Source organism: Cricetulus griseus, chromosome 2, assembly GCF_003668045.3.
Source record: "Cricetulus griseus strain 17A/GY chromosome 2, alternate assembly CriGri-PICRH-1.0, whole genome shotgun sequence".
Classification (NCBI taxonomy): domain Eukaryota; kingdom Metazoa; phylum Chordata; class Mammalia; order Rodentia; family Cricetidae; genus Cricetulus; species Cricetulus griseus.
In genome coordinates this window covers 327,788,156-327,813,197 of record NC_048595.1, presented here as the reverse complement: position 1 = coordinate 327,813,197, position 25,042 = coordinate 327,788,156, and the positions used below count along the sequence as shown (strand labels likewise).

Sequence of the window (25,042 nt, the reverse complement as noted above, 5' to 3'; positions counted from 1 at the left end):
ACCAAAGACTTGAGTTGAGTGCTTAGACAAGTTACTTGAATTCTCCAAGGCATCAGCTTTCTTGTCTGTATAGTATAAGAAAGCAGCATTGTCTTTATACTACCTCCCAGTGTCTACACAATTTCTGTCTTAGGGTTGCTACTGCTGTGATGAAATACCATGAACAAAAGGCAACTTGGGGAGGAAAGGGTTTACTTAGCTTAGACTGCCATGTCACTGTTTATCATTGAAGGAAGTCAGGACAAGAACTCAGAAAGGGCAGGAACTTGGAGGCAGGAGCTGATGCAGAGGTCATGGAGGAGTGCTGCTTACTGGCTTGCTCCCCATGGCTTGCCCAGCCTGATTTCCTTTTGAGCCAGGACCCATAGCCCAGGGAAGGTACCACCCACAATGAACTGAGCCATCTCCATCAATCACTAATTAAGAAAATGTCCTACAGGCTTACCTATAGCTTGATATGAAGTCATTTTTTCAATTGAGGCTACTCCCTATTGACTCTAGCTTGGGTCCAGTTGATATAAAATTAGCCAGTATAATTTCTGAACCTATTAAGGTTCTACTTAGAAGCCAGGGAAAGTATAGAATAACCATGCAAACATAATCTAGGAGAAACAGCTTTCTCACTGCAAACTCACCTTCTGCTTCTGCCCTCAAAGTATGTTACATAGGTAGTATATATGACAGTTTGCTAATTTTCTACTTCCATACATATTAACAGAGAGGTGGGGGTGGGGGCAGTCTCCTCCTTGCAATTTGGTAAGGCTTTTCTACTTAGTTCTACAAGATTTTTGCCTATTGTGTGATGAACTTGGCAGTTCAGACATCTTGCTGCAGAACTCAGATGCTATGGCAAGGTCTTCACTACAGACATGGGTAACGAAAGCCATGATGCTCTTAATGCTAGGAGGGTTGGGTTTCAACAGTTCCAACAGTTCTGGGGAGGTTGAGCTGTTTTGTTTCTATGGCTTATTAAGCCAGGCTTAGACTGATGTCAATAATCAAATTCACTACACATATCCTTATGTCTTCCCCCAAAAGTAAAAACAAACCTTAGGGGAAAAAAGATTAAATTGAGTCTCACAAACCCTGAGTCCAGTGTTTTCTGGCCATAGAGGAAATTAACACACCTGAAAGGATCATCATCATCATCATCATCATCATCATCATCATCATCATCATCGTTTTATTTCCTAAAGGATCTCCAGCCATGTCTTCCTCTGTAGTAGACTGCCAAACCTATTTGCTAATTCCCATCCCTCAACTGTCCCACTAGCATTTCCTATTGCAAATTAGTGTTCAGAGCACTCAAACCCGATCCCAAACACATCCAGACCTTGAAAGGCACCTTGTCCACCAGAACAGCATCCATTAAGTGTAGTTCTGGTGTTGCAGCAAGAAGGTGGCAAGGTCAAAGAGAAGGGACAAGGGCTTCCATTGCCTTTTCTTAGAGATTGTACGGTTGTGGGATAACTGAGTGACATAGACAGGGCAGGTGGGGCAGAATGCAAGGGTGACAGACTCATCTATCAGGAACAACCCAGAGAGGCAGAAACAAACCAGAAAGCTTTCAAAGCAGCTTTGATCAAGATGTAAGGCAGACATGGTCCAAAGGGAAAAGCACAGTGGTTAACATCTACGTTGTGCCTTCTATCCTCATAGTGAAGGGAAAAGCCCCCCACTTTAGCAGCCATGACAGGCTGCAGAAAAGACATGTAGGCCTCTGACTCAGCACATGTCTGACCTTGCTGGGTGTGCCCTAGTCAGATAACCTCCTCATGGCAAGGAACCAATCAAAAGTTAGCTAGCGGGACTCTGGATGTGCTTTACTGCTCTGGGAGTGCTTTACAGTAAAAGTGGCACAACAGTGATGTGCAAAACATAGCAACCACCTGGGGAGGGCCTCTGGGCTATAACAACCAGTTGATGGATCAACACAGGACAGGCTACCCAAGCCCTGAAACACCAATCCCGAGACTGTTGTAAACCCCATAGATACTCCTCTTGCTCTACCCAATATATTCCCCCCACCCCCACCTTGAAGCCCCTTGGGGTCCTTCTCCAGCAGTCTGTCATGATGAATGGATAAAGGGCCTGAGCTAATTGGGCTAGCTCATTAAATAATAAAAGACTCTTTGCTTTTGCATTGGAATGAGTGTCTTGGTGATTTGGGGGCTTCAGAATTTGGGCACAACAGCAGAGGTAAGGAGTACTGTATAAAAGCCCTGAGTCCACCCCTCACTTCATTGCCACAACACATAAGATACAAACACATAAGTCCACATGCTCAGGATTCAGGTCTCTAATCTTTGGGGACACAGTCGCTGTCAGTGGTTCTCAACCTTCCTAATACTGAGATCCTTTAATACAGTTCCTCATACTATGGTGACCCTCAACCATAAAATCTGTTTTGTTGCTACTTTGTAACTGTAATTTTGCTACTGTTATGAATTGTAATTTAAATATCTGTGTTTTCCAATGGTCTTAGGCAACCCCTGTGACCCCCAAAGGAGTCACAGTCCACAGGTTGAGAACCACAGGTCTGTGACTCTTAAGTACTGAAAGCATCATAAGTATTTTTGTAAGAGAAGAAGCAAGGAAGGAAAAAGGAAGAGTGGAAGAGAAGGAACAAGGAAGGGGCAAAGGGAAGGAAGGAAGAAAAAAAATCCCATTAAAAAGTGAACATGGACCAGCCTGGTCTCCAGAGCAAGTGCCAGGATAGGCTCCAAAGCTACACAGAGAAACCCTGTCTCGAAAACAAAACAAAACAAAAAAAGTGAACATGTTGGTGGATTTTTTTTAAAAGGACAGAACAAAGTAAAAATCCAAAATGAAATAAAAAGTAAAGAAAACAACCCTAATTACAGATATGATATATGATACCCTCTCATAACACACAGCTCCAATGACCACAAGGGGACTTAGCTGTCTTTCTGCTGCTACGAGAAGAACAGGTTAGATGCACATACATACTCCAAGTGCTGCACCAAAAGTCCTTTGTTTATCTCATCTTACCAAATGCATTGAAATTTAGGAGCAAAAGGAGAAAGGAGGGAGGAGTAGAATCTATAGTATAACTTATGTTTTGGAAAGAAATGCCGTTTACTGAGTCTTCCATTTCAAAAGGAAATCTTCTATCCTTTGGATAAAGAGTGTGCAGCTTGCTGCATTTCCCTCATGTGGCGGCTCCTCCACTGCCGCTCCATCTGAAGGACGAGTTTCACATGATGCAATTTATTCAATCCACGTTTTCTGCCAGATCCTGCTTTAGTGCATATGTTCTTTTGTTTCCCTGCTCACATTTCCACAGCTTAGAAGGATTCTTGCTGGTGTAACCCAGAGATATAGATCTGAAAAGCAGGTCACCAAAAGATCCCTTGGACTTGGGAAGCTGCCAATCAATGCTGTAAAATAAAGCATGTGACTTGGCTGGCCTGATATCATCAAGAGTCTATGCTATCTCTTTCTCATGGTGCTGGGTTGGGGGAGGGGGGGCTGCAGAACAATTGGAAGAGGCAAACAGAAAGGATTAGATTAAATGGGGGGATGTGTAAGTGTCACAATTTCCAATTTAAAAAAAATGTTTTCAAAGTCTACATAACTCCCAGACTTTTTCCAGACTAGGAACCTTTGAATTCAGCAGGAGGTGATATTCTCAGGGCTCACTCTGGAAGCTGCGATCACACAGCCCTGTACTGTTCTACTTCCAAACCCTCAACTTTGTCATTTTTTTCGGCCAGGAGCCTACTAAAAAGCTCACAGTGTATGGATGGTGGTGGAAGGCGTGTGTGTGTGTGGGGGGGAGTGGGGGGAAGGGAGTGGACAGACTAGGCTTGCTTTGCAGTAGCTCCTTTGAAGTGTTTCATTCCTCTCTTGTAATCTGTGCATCAACACACATTGTAAGCTATCAGTTTGGGTTCAGCAATTCCATTCCCAATGGCCAGCATTTTCCCTTGTGGCTCAGGGCCTCTGTCCAGCAGCTGGCTGGCAGAGTTTGTTTTATCTGGATTCAGAAATGTTAACAAGTTAAATTCATATTCTCTCTCTGTCTCCCTCTCTCTGTGTCTCTCCCCCTTCCTCCATCCCTCCTAATCTCTCCTCAGTGTCCTCAATTTGGGCTGAATGAGCCTCTGCAGCGGTGTGTGTGTGTGTGTGTGTGTGTGTGTGTGTGTGTGTGTGTGTGTGTACTCGAGCCCCTGAGAATGTGCATGCTCCTCACGGGAGTACTGTGTGTCTTTTTTTTTTTTTAATACAGGAAATGCATAAAAGAAAGACAGTTCAGTTGGAGCCACTGCTTCCCCCTTAGCTCCTTTCTCTCCCCACCCCCACTCCCCAGCACCGGCTTTTAATTTTCAAAAGCACTGCAATTGCTTGGTGTGGTTTCAAGAGCTGGGGTGCCATTCTCCCTGATGATGACTCTGCTGACGTCAATGGCATTCTTATCGTGCCTAGTGCGACATCAGAAACCAGCCCTCAGAGGCTCCTCTTATTCACAGTGCCTGGGCTCTCAGCAAAATGTGGACTGGATTTCAGCAAGGCAAGCTCCTTCACTCCAGAAGCCAGTGCTGTGCTAGGCGAGGCAGCCTCTGCGGTCCGCGGCTTGTCAGTTAGGATCCTGTCCTTTAGTGTCCTGTCCTTCAAGGACCCTGAAGGGGAAGAGACTGCTGAGTGGAACACAGACCTCCCTCCGTGTGGGAGCTTACAGACCTGTGGTCTGTGTCCCTCAACCCAGAATAGAAGCTAGCCAGCCCTGCTCCTGGTCGGTCTTTAGGGTTCACTAAAGCTTTTGATAGAAGATTATTCTCTTATACTGTGTTGCAGGCTCAGTCCTTGAAGTGATCTTAATTTTTCCTCCCTGAATCAGAATTATATTCACTTCATACTGCAGTAAGCATCTTTTCCTCACTTCGCTATGTACTAAGTCCATTATTTATTTCCTCCCCAGGAGTTGCAGACAGCTATTGTGCTAATGATGAAATGCCCTCTGTTTGCAGTCAAGTTTATTAGGGTTCAACTCTGCCCTCAGATTGCAGACATGGCTACAGCTCAAATGGAAAGGTTTAAAGAGACAAGGTCACTTAGCATGGTAGAATGGTGCACATCTAATCTAAGCACCTGACTTCAATACAGATGCACCCAATGCTGTAGCCATCATTCCTCTAAGGTTACTAAGTCACCCATAATAAGCTTATTAGGAGTAAGTGTTCAGAAGAAACTCCGTTTAACACCCAAAGGTGCAGACATCAGTTCTATCTAGTGCTGTTTAGCATCCTTGTACCCAAGAATGTCAGCCTGAACTTCATTCAACCCTCTACTTTCATATGAGGAACTGAAGCCTAAAGACGGTTGAATGGTTTATTCAAGATCACACAATTACAAAGCCACAGGACTGACAAAGTCATCATGTCTTACTCTAAGTGGCATGCTTTTCCAGGCGACATGGTGCAGTTTATTTTTTAAAAACAGAATAAAATAATGTTATTTTTAAACTGCCTTTTCCTTTCTTTTCTTTTCCTTTCCTTTCCTTTCCTTTCCTTTCCTTTCCTTTCCTTTCCTTTCCTTTCCTTTCCTTTCCCTTTCCTTTCCTGTCCTTTCCTTTCCTCTCTTCCCCTCTCCTCTCCTCTCCTCTCCTCTCCTCTCCTCTCCTCTCCTCTCCTCTCCTCTCCTCTCCTCTCCTTCCTTTCATTTTTTGTGTGATAATGGGGGCTGGGGAGACAGTTGGTAAACTGTTTGCCTATAGACTTGTGGATCTGAGTTGGATCTGCAAACCCATGTTAAAATTCAAGGCATGGTAGCATGTGTTTGTATTCTCAGCTCAGGGGAGGCAAAGACAGGAAGGTGCTTGGGGCTCCAATAACCAGCCAGTCTAGCCTTGTTGATGAACTCCAGACCAATAAGAGACAATACCTCAAAGGAATTGGATGGTACTTCTGAGAATGACACCTGAGGTTATTTTCTGGCGTCCACAGGCACAGGCACAGGCACAGGCGCGCACACACACACACACACACACACACACACACACACACACACACACACATGCGTGCACAGCTGGATGTGTTGGTGATGACAGCACCAGCACTCACAAGTTATGCAGGATTACTCCCAATACAAATGCCAGCTTAGGCTAAAGAGTGGGACTGTCTCAAAAAAAAAAAAAAATAAAGAAAGAAAAAAGAAAAAAAAACTAATAATGATTTGATGAGTTCTGGGAGGAAATGGTAAGGTTTCCTGAGTTCTGAAATATATGGGTGGCTCAGACCCAGTCTCTGCTCATTTACAAACAGCTCCTACTGCTACTGCCTAAATAACACAATTTACTTGCTTCCTAATTGGTGCCACTGATTTACTGTTTGATGGCTTGTGTTTATGCTTTGCTTTGCTCAATACTGTTCCTCTTCTCTAGCGGACTGTGACTACTTTTATGAATCTCCTGTTCTGATGTGTGTGTTTTTGACACACACATCTCTTATTCTGGTCCAGCATGGAGGGATGTGGTAGAACTGGAAAATGCTAGCTTTAGGAGTAGGCAGACCTTAGATGGAAACTTGGACTCACTTGCTACTATGTAATTTTAGAATGGTTCTTAATTCTGAGAGCCACAGTTTTCTTATCTGTTAAGTAGGAATGACACTCTTACCTTGCTGGGTTATTTAAAGAGCTAGAGGCCACATTTACTAAGTTCTGCTCTAATGCCTGGCACACAGGAAAAAGCCAATTCAGGGACTACAGAAAGCTTTGTTGTTGTTATTGTTTCTTTGAAAGAGTAGAGCCACAAAGTAAGGTGATATTTTCTCCCTTATACTAGGATCTTCAGTCCCACTGACACTAAGGAACACTATTTCTTTAAGTTCTTTTTTTTATGCCTAGAAACTAATTATCTAGAGCAAATACATGAGCATCAGTCTGCATTATGAATTTCATAAAGCATATGGGATCCATTTTGCACTAAGTGTCTGATTACTACTAGATGTCAAGTAGATATAAAACCCTAATTGTGCACTTAAAAATCCTCCAAGGATTATTTTGAAACTGCTCTGTGAGCACTACTTCTGAGTTAAGGGATTATGGATAAACCCACTTAACATTCTGCTCTCTCTGAGTCAAACTGCCAATGTTTACCTGAGTTAGAAGCTTCGTGTACACTGAGAAGCCAGATTCCTTCATCCTAAAGACAGATCTAGATTAAAGAGGCCAGGCTCTGGAAAGCCTGTCCATCTGTGAGATGGTGGGCCATCCCTCAAATATATCTTCTCTATAGATTTGCATCAGTAAAAGATTTTTCCCCTTGCAGACCGATAGTTTAATATGAAATAGTAACAATGCTTAACTCAGAAACAAGCGGTAGTCACCTCAGTTTAAGTTGGCTCACCCAAATTTCACAAGAAAAACAAAAATGGTCTTCGTAAGTTCTAGATTGGACATGAATCAGGGAAACCCAGATGTTGAAAGAAGGGTGTGTGATTCACAGGAGGGTGTTCATCTTTGTGATATAGCCCGAAATCAATCACAGGAGGGTATTCATCTTTGTGATGTAACCCTGAACATCAGAGAAAAGGAACTCATTTTAACAGATCACTAGCCCTTACCCGGCTAACACAGATCTGCACCCTGTATCTTAGCAAACTTTAAATCAGTACTATCTCTTCTGCTCCTCTTCCTCTTCTTCCTCCACCTTCCTCTTCTTCCTTTTCCTTCTCTTCCCCCTCCTCTTCCACCTCCTCTCCCTGCTCCTCCTCTTCCCCCTTCTTGATTCACTCAAGTCAAAAGAAGGAGTGTAACAGTCACATCAAACATTCCTTAAAAACTAAGGAAGATTTAGTATACACTTGGTTTTGTGGTTCCTTTCATTAGGGATGCTTTGTCAACTTGATGTGCCCCCAGCTGCAGAGTCTGTATCAATCTGATGAGTAGACTCCATTTGTCAATGTTCCAGCTCAGTGGACATCCCTTTAGCTTCTATCTCCCTACAGCTGGTGCCTTTTTCAAATGCCGAAAAGGTGCCTTAGACATACAAAAGGCCAGGGGCAGTCTCATCATATTTCATTCTGAATCCTGTTTGGGATTTACTTATATGTTCTCATAGCAACTGACTTTGCCTTTGGGAACTTGCAGGCATTTCAACCCTGTACTTTTTCTTAGGTTGTCATTGTTCTAGAGTGTAATATAAAAGTTGTCATCATAAGCTTCACTTCTGTGTTCTCAACTCCTATTACAACACTGGTTCAGAAAACACTTCGTCATTAAAATACTGCAATATAGAGTTTGGTTATATTCTGTGCCATGTTTTTCAGTAGAAGTTAGTCTTGAGAGGATAGATAGTAAATAACTCTGTCCTGACAACTGGCATTTTCATGGTCATTGCCAAGTGCTTTGGGTGTATGGTATTCTAAAATGATGTTCCACTGGTCATCAGCAAAGTTTAAAATAATAATAGCAGTGGTTTGAATGAAAATGACCCCCATAGGCTCATAAGGAGTGGCACTTACTATTAAGAAGTGAGGCCATGTTGGAACAGGTACAGCCTTGTTGGAGGAAATGTGTCCAGGACTGATGCTCTTGTGAGGTACCATGAAATCTTTTAGCAGTGGGATTAGTAAGAGGTCCTTTGTTAGTATATACATTCAAATGGGATTATGGAGGCCTTTTTCTTTTTTCCCTTTTTGCCTGTTAGTTGCTGATGTTAGCATCCTGTTCCAGCACTAGCTGCCATCACTGCCATTCATCTGCCCCACCACAGGCCCAAATAATGGAGCTACTTGATCACAGACTGGAATCTCCAAAATGTTCATCTATCCTTTTTATTTTATAAGTTATCTTAGGAATTATGTTATAATAATGGAAAGTTGACTACTGATCACATGTTCTTTCTCTGATATAGTTTTGGCTAGAAACTGAACTCTCAATATGTGACATGACAGAATGCCAACCTAAATAACCTTTGTAATAACATGTACATGAAGGTCTTGAACTAGACTACCAAATGTCAAAAGGATTCATTCAGAGGACCTTATCCATATGCCAGGATGATATTTTAAGATAAAGTTTTAAAAAGTACTTCAAGTAACAGAAACATGCAAATCAAAGAACATATGAAAATAACACTAGTTTTCTCTCCCCTAAGAAAAATCCCTATTGCTATTCCAGCCACACATAGATATATGGGAGTCAATGTCATTGGTGGTCTTCTATTGGTATTCACAATGCTGCTGACTGTGAGAAAGGGCATTCATTCTGCACAATACTTCAGAGAATAATTGACCTGAGGCCAAGAACATGTGCTAGAAAAAACATTGCCTGTCAAACCTTCAAGTCCTACAAAAGATGTTTCTAAACTTGCCCACCCTTATTTGACAATGGCACAAGTGAGGAGAGCTTGCGTTTCATGAGGAATTTGACTAAGTTTCAGCAGTGTACATTAAAATATACATTGCGATCAAAGGTACCACTCACCCAGCTCCATTCCCATTTTCTAATTAATTGGAAAATACACCTAAAACATGCTGTCTCCCTCTCTCTCTCCCACCCTCTCTCTTTCCCCCTTTCTCTCTCTGAACTTGACACATGCACACAACACAAGAAAGGAAAAGAGAGATTTTATTATGTTAATCAAAAAGAAGAGCCCCCTCCTCATCTCCTCATTGCCATGTGAAGCAGCATTCATACATCTTGAGAAGTCATAGCAGAGTAAATGCTGAGTCAATGCTATAGATCAATGAGTTCAGACATAAAGATCTAGATTCAAATTCTAGCTTTGCTGCTTAGAATTTATAAGTACCAGGCAGTTTGTTGTTATCTTCTCACCTGTAAAATGGAGTCTATTGAATTATGAGCATTCAATATGAAAGGTATAGTACCCAAAGAAAGCATGACTTAAGGACTGAATTATTATAATACTTATAATTCTGCAGGTGACCTAGAGCTGAATACACTGATACTGTGAGATGTTTGTATCCTGTGTGAAGATGTATTTCTGTGATTGTTATAACTAAAAAGCTGAATAGCCAATAGTTAGGAAGGAGAATTAGGTGGGACTTCTGGGCAGAGAGAGATCTCAGGGAAGAAGAAAGGTCATCAACAGCCAGATGAGGAGAAAGCAGGATGGGCAATACAGTATAAAATTATCCAAGGAATATTTAAAAAAGTAGATTAAAAGATATGGCTTAATATAAGGGATAAGAACTAATTAGGAAGCAGACAAAGCTAATTAATAATAAGTCTCAGTCTCTGCTTCATTATTTGTAGGCTTGCAGCCCAAAGAAAAGTCCATTTACAAATAGTGTCCAATGTGGGAACTTGAATATCCAAACATAGGGCCTGAGAAAGCTAAGAAAAGTTCTGGACAAGGAGCCCAATGTGGCTATCTAGTCTTGCAGTTTCTCAGGCAGCCTGGTGCTTGGTGGCATACAGAGGTGTGGCTATTGAACACTGCCTGCACGCTGGAGATAGATGCCAGCACCATACACTAAGCTGAGCCAAATGGCTGCTGACATGACAGTTTAAGATTTGTCTCACATGGTCAGAGAACACTACAGGTACTTAGTAAAGCCAGATCCAGACACAGAAAGCTTCTAAAAAATTACAGCATATTTTAAAACATACCTAGGTGCTTACAAAAGGAAAGAAAATGGTTATATACAGTCACAGAAAACAAAGTCTTTAAAGAGAGATTAAAGTGTATTTTTTAAAAAACTCATGTAAAGATAGGAATACACAGGGGCTCTAGATCCTGTATAGTGTTTTGTTGACTTTAAAGTTTTAAAATGCTAATGGATAAAAAAACAGCTGCTGAGAGACATTGGATTATGGAAACTGCTAAATTAAACTAACCTATATATTTTAAGAATATCTTAACTTCAAAATGGAAGTCAGAAAATATGTTGTGTTACAGGAGAGGTTATGCTTTTGTTTCCATAGGAAACAAAAAAGTTATGGTTCTCTTCAAAATTAATAAAGATTATACGGTGTTAATGCAGATACGTATGTTACCTTTAAAAAAAGTTTGAGTATTTCAGAAAAAAAGCATCAGACACCAATGAAAACAAGTAGCCCAGATGATCCAATGTCTCTATTGTAGTTTCCTCAAAATTCTGCATCCGGAACAATTTCAAAGCTCCTAGCTGACGTGGTATAGCCTCACAGACTACTCCAGTCAGGACTAGAGATAAGATCTACATTTTCCCATCACACAGAGACTAAACAAAAAACAATATAGCTAACTCTCCCAGGACTTGATAATAACCACATTTTTCTCAGGATCCCATAAAGATGCCATCACCACCTGACAACAGGAAGCAGTCTAGAGAACATGGCCCCCACATTCCCAAGAGGTAAAGTGGATGTCTTTTGGTCATTCAATGGATTATGGATGTTCACCATTGTTTAGGGGAGTTGGTTGTAAGTTGTTGTCAATCATGATCAGGGAAAAAGCTGAACAAATGAGATTAGGTTTATGGATCTCTTTCTGGAGGGAAAGGGAAGATGAAGTATAAAAATGATGGTATAAAATGGTGGATTGTTGAATCTACTTTTCTAAAAGCCAACTACTTGTCTCAAATATTTTACATTGGCATGGATTTTTATATATTGATATAAATTTAAGGTTATTTTTATTATACTGTATATGTGTTTCTACTGTTGTTTAAGGCATTGTATCTATGCAGCTCATTTAACATGTAATATAAATTTCTAGTCCCTAAAAGCTATGATTATAAACTATTAAGATAATTAAGAAATGAATGTTAGTAGTCATCTGTAACAATTAAACTTATAGACAGGTTAGATATGTTTTCAAAGTCAAATATATTTTAAATAAATAGATGACTTTCAAATACTTCAGAGACCTACAGAATATGGCATTTAAAATGTTTTAATAATATCAGACTTTTCATGATAGTGAGACATGTCTGTTCCTGGCAGCACCAATTTACTTCAAAAAAGATGATGGGCATTAAAGAACCTCCATAGGGAGGAGTTTGCTTTCATTGTGGCAAAGTTAGTCACTGAGCAACAAACTGCCCTGGCCCCAACTGCTGATAGTGTGTTATCCAAATTGAACAAGCAAGACACAAAAGAAGGTGACTACCAAACTTTGCCAAGACTAGGGAGGATAGCCCTTCAAAAATTCCTGCTTCACAAAAAGTCTGTCAGATATTCTAGACCTATAGGCTGAAGATGGATGCTCCAATGTTGCATAGGAACCTTGGGTTGAATGTCCAGACATCTCTGTAATTTCTATGGTTTTGGAAGTTGCTTGTTCTGCACTTTCTCTTTAATCAGATAATATTAAGGACTTAAGTCTCCGATGGGTTGAAAATTAGATAATTATAGTTACAGTTTTCCATACTTATGATAGAAAGTAAATCAGGTCCAAACTTTAGACTCATTAAGATAGGATAGATAATGGAGTATTTTCTCTGAATTTGCCAAATATAAATGGATTATCTATTGTGACTGTATTTCTTACTTTATAACTGTTCTTATTGTGTATAGTTTTACCTTCCTTTTTATTTAGACAAAAGGGGAAAATGTTGTACACAGTGTGATAATGTATTGCTGTGGTTGGTGTAATAAAAAGATGAATAGCCAATAGCTAGACAAGAGAGATAGATGGTACTTCCAGTCAGAAAGAGATCTCAGGGAAGAAGAAAGGTCATTAACAGCCAGATGAGAAGGAAACAGGATGGGGCAATACAGTGTAAAGGTAACTGAGTCACATAAAAGAATGTAGATTAAAAGATATGGGTTAATTTAAATAATAAGAATTAGTTAGGAGCCAGTCTAAGCTAAGGCTGAATTTTCATAATTAATAAGTCTCCACATAATTATTTGTAGCCTTAGTCATCAATGCAATTACCACATCTGTGCTTCTGTTTCCTGAAGGGAACAAATGTGCAAATGCCTCTGACTGGACAGCAGCTACCCAGTCACATGTCCTGTACATGTAAACTCTGTGTTCTGTGGGCAATTCTGGGAGGTCAAGGGAGCAGGAGGTCTTATACTAACGGGAGACAAAACACAGAGACAGAAAATTTGCTTCTTGTCTCCCTCTGCCCTGTGTAGAATATTCTAAGACAATGATGCTTATGCAGCCTTACAGGCCACAGTTCTCTTGTAACTTAGCAACTAGTTGTGTTTTTTGTAGAAATGTGGTAAATTTTATCAGTATGTTCTCATATTCCCTGGGGCTACTCTTTTCACCTCATTCTGGTTTTGCTTCCTTGGGTTTGTATGACCTCCCTTGCCCATCAAATGTTAGCATGTGCAACTATTCCTCTAGGAAATTTAGGCTAAAAATATGAGATTTAGGGGTATGCATTGAGGCAACTATACAAAAGAAAGATGGGAAGGAAAGGAGAGGAGAAAGAAAAAAGTCGAAGAGTATCTGACATTATTTCTACTTTTCTACTAGATTTTTCCAGGAGTTGAAGTTCTGGAGGTCACATGACCAATTTTTTGGGGGGGTGGGGGAGTTCTCTGTAGCTTTGGAGGCTGTTGTGGAACTAGCTGTTGTAGACCAGGCTGGTCTAGAACTCACAGAGATCTGCTTGCATCTTCCTCCCAAGTGCTGGGATTAAAGGCATGCGTCACCACCGCCTGACACATGACCACTATATTAACAGTAAAAATTAGTAGAACAAAGTGCCTTTGAGGGAAAGTTATTGTGCATTTTATTCCACAGTGTTTCCTTTCAATTATCCAATTATAACACAAGATAACATGTTTAGAACCACTTAATGCTATCTCATGAAAGAGAGATTTCTCTTCAAAATGTGGTTCTTTTGAAATTAAGTAAGGTAGGACAGGATGCTGAAATGTAGCATTCTTTTCTCTAGAAACATGCCCACACTTTACAGATAAAGCAATACATTGAGGTTCTGTACAAACAAAAATTCAACATTCATTCTAAATTCTAACATTTCTCTTAGTGCTTGCACATAATTGTCTATAACTGAAGTTTTTCCCAGTGGGGTCTTACAATAATTGTTCTGATTCATTTCACATTTTTTACTCTCCTTCATAGTGATGATGGTCTTCAGTGTCCCTGTATCCCCTGCTGCTGTCTTCCTTCAACTAAAGACGATACAGTCTTTTTTTCAGGCCTGGTGGCATCAACATATATAATCTCTACATTATGAGCCAGGATTCTTTCATCCTCATTTCCTTGATGTTTTTGATGACTGCTTTCCGAGGAGGCAAATTTGCTGAGTTGGTGCCTCACAGGTGGTTTGGTTTGTGGCATATTTTAATGGCTATGAAACCATGGGCTGAGCTATTGGGTTGCAACAAGTTACATAATGCATTGCAATCCAGTGCACCAACAAGAGAATTTTCTTGAGACTATACATGGGCCAGAACATTCACATGACAAAGAGACTGATGCTCCTCACTGCATGCCCCTGACATGGATGTACTCAGGATGAAGGATGAGCTCTTGCTAGGAGGTCCATAGGTCTGTGTGGTGTAGATCTGGTAATCATCCAATTACAATAAGCCACATTTATTTCTGTTGCTATTTGGTTCTTTTTATTTTGATTTGGTTTGTTTTCTGTTCTTAGCAATCAGGCCATTTTATGAGCACTTTGGCAAGCAGTGGTAATAGTTGTTTTCTCTAGGAAATGTTTAACCTTTCAAACCCAACTAGATGTTATAGACATTCTAAATTCAATTAAATGTGGTCCCAGACCTCAGGTTGATGGCTATAACCCTTTCTTTCTTCCTCACTACCCATGTTTACCTTACTTGGAGTCAAGGAAATGAAAATGAGCCTTTGGTGATGCTGAGTTGACATTCTAGGTTTCCAAACACAACTCTCTGGTCACAGCTCATTCGCAACCTAACATGTCCAGAAAAGCCTGTCACTGGCCCGGGAGGACAAAAATAAAACAAAACAAAACAATTTGGCCTCTGCTTGTTGCATTATTCTTCATTTCACAGGTGCTGTTCCACAACCCAGCATCTGTATCAAGTGACAGGGACATGCTGTGGAATGGAACATCAAAGTTCTTGTCCTGAGATAAAACAATGCATAATTGTTCTGAGACATACGTTTTATGATTCATTTTTCAGGTGGCATGCATGATAGAGGAAGAGGAGTGAGTATTCTCCTTTCCTGTATTTGTGCAAATCTTACCCACATATAAAGCATTAATTGAGGAACTGCTTTGTGATGGGCTGCATCAGAAAAGGAAGGACAGAGATATCAGGGGTGTGTAGAGTCATACTAAGCTCACTAACTGTAAAAATACCTTAAAAGCCTACATAGTTTTTTAAATAGTTAACCCAATCAAAAGTTGATTAGGATAAAACAAAGGAAAGTTTAGTAGAAGCAAAGGAAATGCTTGTTAATGTATCAATGAAAAACTAAAAAAAAAAAAATCAAACCCAAAGATAATTAGTTGAATTCCTTTTTCACAAAGGAAATGAGAGGAGTGGTCAATAAATACATAAATAAATAGGTGATAGAAGTTATTTGCAAAAGTTTTTGTTTGTAAATCAAACAAAATCAGTGAGTGTGAAAATACAGACAGCATTTGTCATGTCAGTGGTGGGCTTATAAATTAATTTAATCTTTCAGAAGACAGCTTGGCAGTATTTACAAAAGTTCTGAATTCAATTTCATAGCTAATAACTTATTTGACAAATATACTGAAAACTGGATACACAGATGTTCAGGTTCATGATGGCTCATGACATCATATATAGAAGTAAAATGGAAATTACTAGAAATCCTTTAATAGGGCCAGATAGGTCGTTGCATATAACAACACTGTATGCCAAATAATGAGATAAAATGTTATTTCTACAGAAACTAAAGAGTGAAGATATATTATTAAATTCAAAAGAAATTTAGACAAATTAAAATTTGCAACATTCTCTATCAGAATATAAAAGGAGTCTAATATATATTTTTTAAATTCAAAAGAATATTGGACAAATTAAAATTTGCAATATTCGCTATCAGGATACACAAAAAACAGTTAACACTTCATCCCAGATATCAATGATCAGACCATCGGTCAGCCCAAGAGACATTTATGGGCATCTGCTATTAGCGCTCTGCTCTGTCTTACTGAACAAATAGATGTGCAGCATCCAGGATCTTTGAATACTCAATGCCTAGGATCAGGAAGAATTGGAGATCAGTGCACATTTTTAAAGAAATGAGGATTCTAAGAGTTGTGGGTAGTAGTGAGGAGAGGTAGAGAAGTCAACTGGTCCCTGTGTGCCAGGAGCTTCCCTGGTCTTAACAGAGAACATTCCACATCAGAGAGACTCCCTCTGGTCGGCGGGCCTCTGGGGCCTGCTCGGGGTGACTGCAGAGGGTGAGGCTTTATGCTTGGAGACTATGAGCTGTTCATATTCCTGCCTTTCCTGGTTCCTCTGCCCAGATGCTGGAGGGTCCTGGCAACTTCCAGAACCCAAAGTTCTGCTGTTTCTGTCTGTTCCATTTCTGTCTCAGGCATAAGGATTTCTACACTTGCTATGCAAGTGTGACTTTTTTGAATCAATATTTCTAATTGGGCATTTTCTGGAGTTCATGTCTCCCTTTTAAAGAACAAAAGGAACTTGTAGAAAAACTGAGAGGGGAGGAATTTGGAAGTGGGCTGTGATGGTGTTGAGTGGTATTAGAAGGCATAAGGATAGTAAGTCCCAGACGTTTTAGAATTGTGTCTCTCTGTGTGTGTGTGTGTGTGTGTGTGTGTGTGTGTGTGTGTGTGTGTGTATTACATGCACACATAACCTGCAGAAACCAGAAGTGTTGGATTTTCTGAAGCTGGATATACAGGCAGTTGCGAACACTGATGTGTGTGCTGGGAATTGAACCCTGGTCCTCATGAGCAGTCAGTGCTCATAAGCACCTCAGCCATCTCTCCAGTCCCATTCTTTTTTGAGAGGGAGGGAGAGGGAGGAGAGAGAGGGGGGAGAGAAAGATGGAGGGAAAGAGGAAGAGGGGAGAGGGAGGGGAGAGGGAGAGGATTACATCTGTGGATATAAATGTGAGCAACCAGCGGAGTGCTAGTGATGGCCAGAGGAGGACAGGACAATGCCAACTTTCTGCTCTATCACTCTCTACCTTATCCCTTTGAGTCAGGTCTCTCACTGAACATGGAGCTGAGCAGGCAGTCAGGAAGCCCCAGTGATCCTCCTGTCTCTGCTCTTCACAGCATTGGGATTTCAAATGTGTACAAGATCAAGACTGGTTTTTCTTTATGTGGTGCTATGATCAAAACTTGGGTCCTCATGGTCATGCTGTGTTTTCCTTACTTAGTGAGTCATCTTTCTGCCATCACCCTGAAGGTTTTTAAGACAAAGAAAAGTATCACAGTATGGATAGACAGTGATAAGGTAGTATTTATTAGAAAAAATGAAGTGGATCTCTGAAATTAAGTTTGATTTGAAATGGATGGTCATGTAGAGGAAAATTTCATGACCCTGAGGAGCTTCTGATTTGTAAGTTATAATCAATAATTTATGCTCCTGATATGTTCCATATGACCGGGGATAGTCCAGGAAAAATTGCTGACTCGCAGAAGAATTAAATGATTCCCATTTGTAAATTGCTGAAGTGTATAATGTCCCTTATCAGCCAGTCTATTAAGACTAAAGAAATTCCCTAGTATTCTCCTTGCTTACAGCATCCACAGCTGGAGGGAGCCACACCCAGGGACACAAGCTACTCTGCTTTCTCTCCTGAAATGAGGTATAGTTTTAGGCGCCAGCAGAGCATCAGAAACATGGTTGTGAGTGCATGTGTTTTTGATGATGGTGTTGGTATTTATTTCATGTATATGCTCACAGTAACAATTTACAGAAGGAAAAATCAAAGCCATCCCAGCTTGCTCACATTTTCCAAGACTTCTACAGGAAAGAAAGCCTCAAGTTATCTTACAAGTCATTTAACCTCTTACCTCTTGATGTTTTTGTCCATTTACAGAGTGCTGGTGTTGTTTTCTGCAGGAACAGATCACCAGCTTTCCCCAAATCTCATTTTCTCACAGCCTGCTGTACCACTTACTTATGTGACTGATGTTTTCAAGGGTTTCTCAGATGAATAAAATATAGTACATTCAGGAATCTGGTTATGTTAGAGAACACAAGTTTTAAAAACCACCAACTTATATGATGATATTCTAAGAGAAAAATGTATTTATGAACATGAAGAAGAAAGGCTTAAACTCATGAGGAATTTGGGACTTGCTATTTCAAGGGACAAATAGATGTCCAATGGTTTCCATAAAAGGTTGGAATGGAGATTTCCAGACTGAAGGAACAGCGGATGTGAAACTGCACTCGGAGGAGGACCTAACACGTGAATGGACCCAGACCATGGAGGATGAAGGGAAGATGACCAGAGAGGAACTTTGAAGGTATTTGTTCCTTGCCAAATTTTCTACTGAAGACTCTCACAGGAGTACTCTACATGGTGATCATGTTTGCTACTTGATTCCAAAAGAAGAAAGAGAGGGTAATGAAGCCTGCACTGGCCTCACCCATTATTTTCACTATTTAAGGCCAGGTCTCCCTAGTCACCTTACCACATCACTCTGTTTCTAGGTAAAGAGTAAAGGCACTTAATTGTTACCCTGAAGGCCCTCTAAGGTGATATCAGAAGAACATTTTGGAGAGACCCTCTCTGGTAATCATATCTAGTAGGGAGAACTGAGGATCCCCCCTCACAATAACTCAAGTTATTGTGCAGAGACAGTTTGTTTACTTAATTCTTGATGCTACCGAATTTCCACCTGTGCCCAAGCATACATTCACACACACATACACACACACACACACACACACACACACACACACACACACACACAGAAAACACACACACAGATACACATGAAGAAGACACACACACAGATACACATACAAACACACACAGACAGACAAATACAGACACACAGATGCACACATACACATACATGTAGACACACAGACAAACATAGACACAAACATATATATACACACAGAGACACACACAGAGAGACAAATACACACACACAAATACACACAAGCATACACATATCATACACACACAGACATATAGACACAGACACACAGACACAAAAATACACACATACATGCAGATACATAGAGACACACGCACAGACACACTACAGACACACACAGACAAATACATACAGACACACAGATGCACACATACATTCACAGACACCATACAGACAGACATATAGACACACACAGAGACATAGACAGACAGACAGGACAGACAGACAGACACACACACACACACACACACACACACACACACACACACACACACACACACACACACCTCTGAAAGGTAACCGAAGGAGATCCCAGAAACCCATCCAACTTCAAGGGGAGTGGACTAGGGAAGGGACATGAGAGTAAAATAGAGAGAAACATGAAGAAAAAGGGTGCAGATGCTGCCCCACATGTGTGGCCAGGCTAGCTAGGAGGCTGCAGTTCTTCACAAGGGCAGATGAAGCAGTTTTGACTTACACTGTTCTAATTACTGCAGAAGGCTCCACCTTTGTCAGAGGAACCTCTTGCTTTAAAAGCTTGAGCTGATGCTTGAGCTAAGAGCTCTCTCCTGAGCCATACATCTCTATGTGGCTGTAAATTTCAGTCAAGTCATGTCCTGCAAATTGGATCTAATTAAAGAACTCTGGAAAGTGGGAGGGGAGGTCTGTATATGCATTCAGATGGAGGAGTTAAACTGCTTTTGCTTCTCCGACCAAAAGTATGCTGGTCACTGTAATCCCTTCTTAAAGTTGGAAACACACTCATAGCCACTTTCACTTGGCAAAAAAGGATGTGTTACTCTAACTGGGTCTTTAAAACGGGGACTACCTTGTTGCAAACTCTAGTAACAGCAGCAACAACAACAAAAACCGCTAGAGAATATTTAAGAGAAAATTGGAGGCAGGGATGTTTCAAAGAAGGTTTGCCTGCTCAATCTTTCCTCAGAGCAATGAGGATACGTGTCCAGGTAGGTACATGTGTTTGCATCAGAAGGTCAAGGTTCTGAGATGGCAAGCAAACACTGTTATCAGAAAGGTATGGGGATGGGAACTGAAAGAGAAGTGACAGTCCTACATGCAGTTGTTAGAAAAGGTGAACACATATTGCACCCCTGGGTCAAGGAGATACTCTCTGAAGTAGCAAACATCTGGCTAGCCTCAGGAAAGTGCTCCACTGCTGGTATCCTATGTAAGTATGTATGCTCCGCTGGAAAATTAGGAGCATCTGCTTTTAGGGGCTAAAAGAAGCAACAAACTATAAACAAAATGCTACTTACTTAGCAAAAGGAAGGCTACCGCAGTTTCAGCATTAAGAGGAGAGAAGAATGTGTAGCGGGTAGATGAGAAAACAGTATAGTTAGTGATGGTTTTCTTTTATTTTGTGTCCCTGGCTGAACCCAAACACTATATAGTAGAGGAGATCTTGAACTTTGGGATGGGATGGCAGTGTGTGCTTTCATGCGGAACTTATATGGTGCTGGGGATCAAAGCAAGCATTCCATCAACTACTCTACATCCCCAGTTTTTAACTCCTAAGAAAACATGCTATGAATTTTCTTATATGGAGGTTTACAATTAGATGTGCATTTGTATATGAAACAAACATCCTTCAGATAACAATTTGTCACCATCTAAATCTCTCAGTGTTTTTTCTTACGATCAACCTTGTTCAAATTTGTTGTTAGAGGTCTCAGGCTGTTCATCACTAGAGGTCATCTTAAAATTTATTGAGAGCATGTGTGCTTCAATAATAAGGCCTTGAGAAATTAATTTTTTTTTAGTTTTACATAGTCTTTTTATGCACAAAGTTAAGGCTGTGAACAAATGTGGGGCTATCCTTAGTGTTTCAGAGACAATAAGTTCCTGAGAGGCCTTTTGTTTGGTTAAGGGGTGGGGCAGGGCAGGGTGTGGTCGGGAGGGGTAAGGTGAGGCTCTTCAGGCTGTGTGTGGGGGAGAGATTAGGCTGTCATTCTTTCCCTTACAGTAGTTTTGCTGCTGAGACTTATGTACTGAAGACATCGTCTGCGATATAGGATGTTAAAAATTGCACATGATGGGCCATCCTGAGATGATGCATGAGTATGTGGAAGAGATGTTCTTGACAGCAATGGACACTATTTATTCTAGGCCAGATGTGCGTGCCACTCATCGTGTGGTTTTCCAAAGCATCTTACTCAGTGTACTACCCAAGACTCTTTAAAGCCAATTGGGCCTGAAGTTGCTCTTCTGTCTCCAGGGGCTCCTTAAAGTGAGTCTAGCTAACCCTATGTTTTTTTCCCTAAACCATCTGATATGGTTAACTTCTGTTTCTTTACACTAGTAACTTCTCCCTGACTCACCTATTCCCAGACTGGAGACATTCTATCACAATTAAGCCCAAATCTGTTGTCTCTGTAGAGCCAAGGGCTTCAGGTAAATGAATAAATGAATGAAATTAGACTGACCATAGCTGCAGGGAAAGAGATGAGAGATAAAGAAGATTACAATGGTGAATTGTAGGAATCACGACAATGCAAATATCTTTCGTTGAATGAACTTTGAGTCAGTTTCTGGGCCAGAAGTTTCCAGAACTTTCCCCCAAGGTTTTTGGGGGACCCAGAAGAAATTGAGAATTAATAATGATTACAACATAAGCATCTGGCTGTTCAGGGCCTGGGAGGGAATATACAGGGGCAGTGGACAATGTGTTATAATGTTTACTTTCACAGTAACAGGTTCTATAAGGTACTTAGTTTTCTTCTCCTTTCCTTTGTGCCCTCTCTGCCACCCCTCCCCCATGCTTCATTTCCCTCTCTTCAATACATTCACATATGCTGTTACGTTTCACCTTCATTCATATACAAGCTTCATTCAGGGTGGCCAGCTTTTACAGTAAGAGTTCTACTTGAAAGAAACTAAAGTGGAATGCCAGCATGAATAAATCAACTGATCGAGTGGCTGTGTTGCTTGGGCAGAGAAATTGATTTGGCATAGGGATTTAGAGGCTAGCAAGTCAACCTGACCCAGCCTGGACTCCAGCTGTATCATTTACTGTGCATGTCCTTGGGTTAGTTAATTAAGGTAAACCTCATACCTTCCTATTAAAATGAGGATAATGTGATTGCCAAGCTGGATTTTGAAGATTAAATAATAATATGTACATAAAAAGCTTCAAAGGTGCTTAGGCCATAGCAAGTACTCAATAATATTGTAATTAGCATAGTGTTGGAAAACATAATATCTCCAACTGCTCACATCATTGCAAAGTGATAAAGCAAAGGACATTCCAAAATCCTACCTAATTAAGCAGATCAGTATTCAAACAATAATTCATTTGCTTCCAGGGTGGTTTGTGTCTCATTCAAATCACATTTGGTGAAACGTATTTGTGGACCCAGCAGACTAGCTTCTAGACTAGGACTTTGAAACAATAATGAACTGGCAGACTTTGGCCCATGATGGGGTCTAAAGCAGTAACCCATGGGGTTGGTATTGGTTCCTTGCTTGTCCCAAGATACAGTCCCATCTCAGCAGTGGCACCAAAGCAGAACATGGCAAAGGCAGTTAGCACACCTCTTTCACAATCATATCTTTACTTAATCCACTTACAGATGCTTTGAAGATCAGCAATACAGGGAAATGGACTATCATAGGGATGTTTTCTCTGACTTATAAAAAAGAACACCTTCTCTTCTTCATTGAGTTAATTTTCTATTGTAAATCTGAAAAAAAATCCTAATCTTTGACCTTAACTAAGGCTGAATGTGTGGTATGGGTCAGAAGACAGGTGTTCTGGCCACTGACTTCCTTGAGAACTAAGACAGGCTCCCATCTCACTTCCCTCACCTCCAAAGTGGATCCCATATTGCTTAGCCATCAACTCCTTCCCAGTCCTCATGGCCTATTATTTGATATTAGGGGACTTCTCCACAAGAATTAAAATGGTAATGTTCAGAGAAGAGAAAATGAGATATTTAAGTAATGGTTATAAACGACTCTGGAAAGCATAAGAAATACATCAATGAATACTAGGAAAAGAGGGAAGCGGGGCTCTTGAATATTTTCTTTATATTTTGTCTATTTAAATTAGCTTCCTAGCTGACAAGCTGCATAGAAGAGGGACTTGTGTGTGCCAAGCAAGAGATGCTGAGAATTGACAAAATGTGCAGGATTTACATAGAAGTACTATCGAGTAACATTTCAGGTGGACAAGAAAACAGCATATATAGTAAAAAGCACTTACAAAATTACACAACACTACTTATGAAGACAAAACCCCAGCCTGATCCAGCTGAATATTCTGGGTCTATGTATCAAATGGTTTACCTTTTAAAACCAGATCTCTGTTTCTCCTTCTTTCGATCCCTTCTTTAACCGTTTAAGTGCCCTGACCCAGAAGTCCTTTCAGTTCTTGTTCCTTTACTGATGCCCTTGGCCTTTTGAAGAGAGGCTAAGGGTTTTTGTCCTTATTGTTTTGGGTGGTGATCTCTCTGTGTGTGTGCTTGTGTTTGAAAAGGTCTCCTGTGTAAATCAGGTTGGCTTCAAACACTGTGTAGGCCTCAAACACTTGAGGTAGGCCTCAAGTTCATGGTGGCAGTTCTGCCTTGGCCTCCCAGTTGTGTGTGATCATTATCACACCTGCAAAGATAATTATGAAGACTGATATTGTGTTTATTACAGAATATTTGCTTAAAGATAACTTAAAAATGGGTAAAATATATTTTTCTTTGAAAAAACAAAGAAGATTAACAAAGGATAAACATGGTGCATGGCTATTTCTACAGAAAGATATATTTGAATGCTTGGTGTGTGCTGGGCCCTCTCCATCCACCTAAACTGGTCCCTATTAGGAGCCATTATTACCCCCATCTTCCCTCATAGTTGTGGAAGTGAGACTCCTGGAGACACAGTGACTTTCCTGATTCTTCCAGGTGAGTAAGCTGAAGCAAGGTGTAGGAGGAAGTCTGGGCTTGCTGTCTCCAAGCTTGTACTTGCCTCAGCCTTTCTCACCCCTCTCTAGAATTTTGTGGACAGGCAGGAGGAAATGTTGGGCACTTCTTAACTCTGGTGCTTAGATATTAAGAGGAAATTAACTTTTGAGCTTTATTTAACAGTCAGGGTTACCAAAACTTTATGTCCATCTTCTCATATACTTTTAAAGAAATCAAATTCCAATGGATGAATTAAAAAACATAACTTTACATTTGCCTTCAGTGGAGCCCTTTCTGGAGATATGGATTAAGCAAAGAAACACTATCCCAGAGATACAAGGGGTATCTTTGACTACAGCTCTGGACTTCACTGACATGGCAGATATCTGTATCTCATATGATCTAGCTCCAGTTGAAAACTGATTATTTTATTGGCATAAATCTATGTCCAGTTAACATATGGCATTTCAAATGTACATAAATACTTTTACAAATAGTTAACAGAAATACACTATATAGACTTAAAAACAAATTTAGTAAGTTAATGACTTTGGTTCTTGCTCTTGTTAAACTGGAATAAATAAGCACAACTGGAAGAAACTTTCCTATTTCTAATGTGGTGGCAGACAATATATCTTTGCCTTTGCTTGCATGAATTACGTTTTTGTTGGGGCTAGAGAGATGGCTCAGTGGTTAAGAGCACTGGCTGTTCTTCCAGAGGTCCTGAGTTCAATTCCCAGCAACCACATGGTGGTTCACAACCATCTGTAATGACATCTGGACCTTTTTCTGGCATGCAGAACACTGTATACATACTAAATAAATCTTTTTAAAAAACTTAAAATATATTTATGCAATACTCGAGAAGTTGCTATCGATTGATTCTCTCTGGGACAGGCTTTAAATTTGGAAATTTGAAAATCTATTATCTGTTTAAAGATTTTCAATTAAAGAAGCTGTAGGCATAGGTGGTAATAAGACAGGCTGATAGGATGGAACACCAAACTTCTATGGGTGTGGAAGAGAACCATTTCTTAACATTGGTAAAGGAGTCAGTGTTGCTTCCTCTAGAAACACAAGTAGGCTGACTCCTACTTGTCTTCCAAACCAAATCACTTACTC

The 25,042-nt window shown here is 40.4% G+C and overlaps 1 protein-coding gene across 1 annotated transcript in view; it reads right to left on the bottom strand.

Annotated features, from left to right (window-relative positions):
- Positions 1 to 25,042, bottom strand: part of Pde4d (phosphodiesterase 4D) — a 1,264,694-nt gene that overhangs the window by 117,932 nt on the left and 1,121,720 nt on the right. The window lies entirely within an intron of this gene.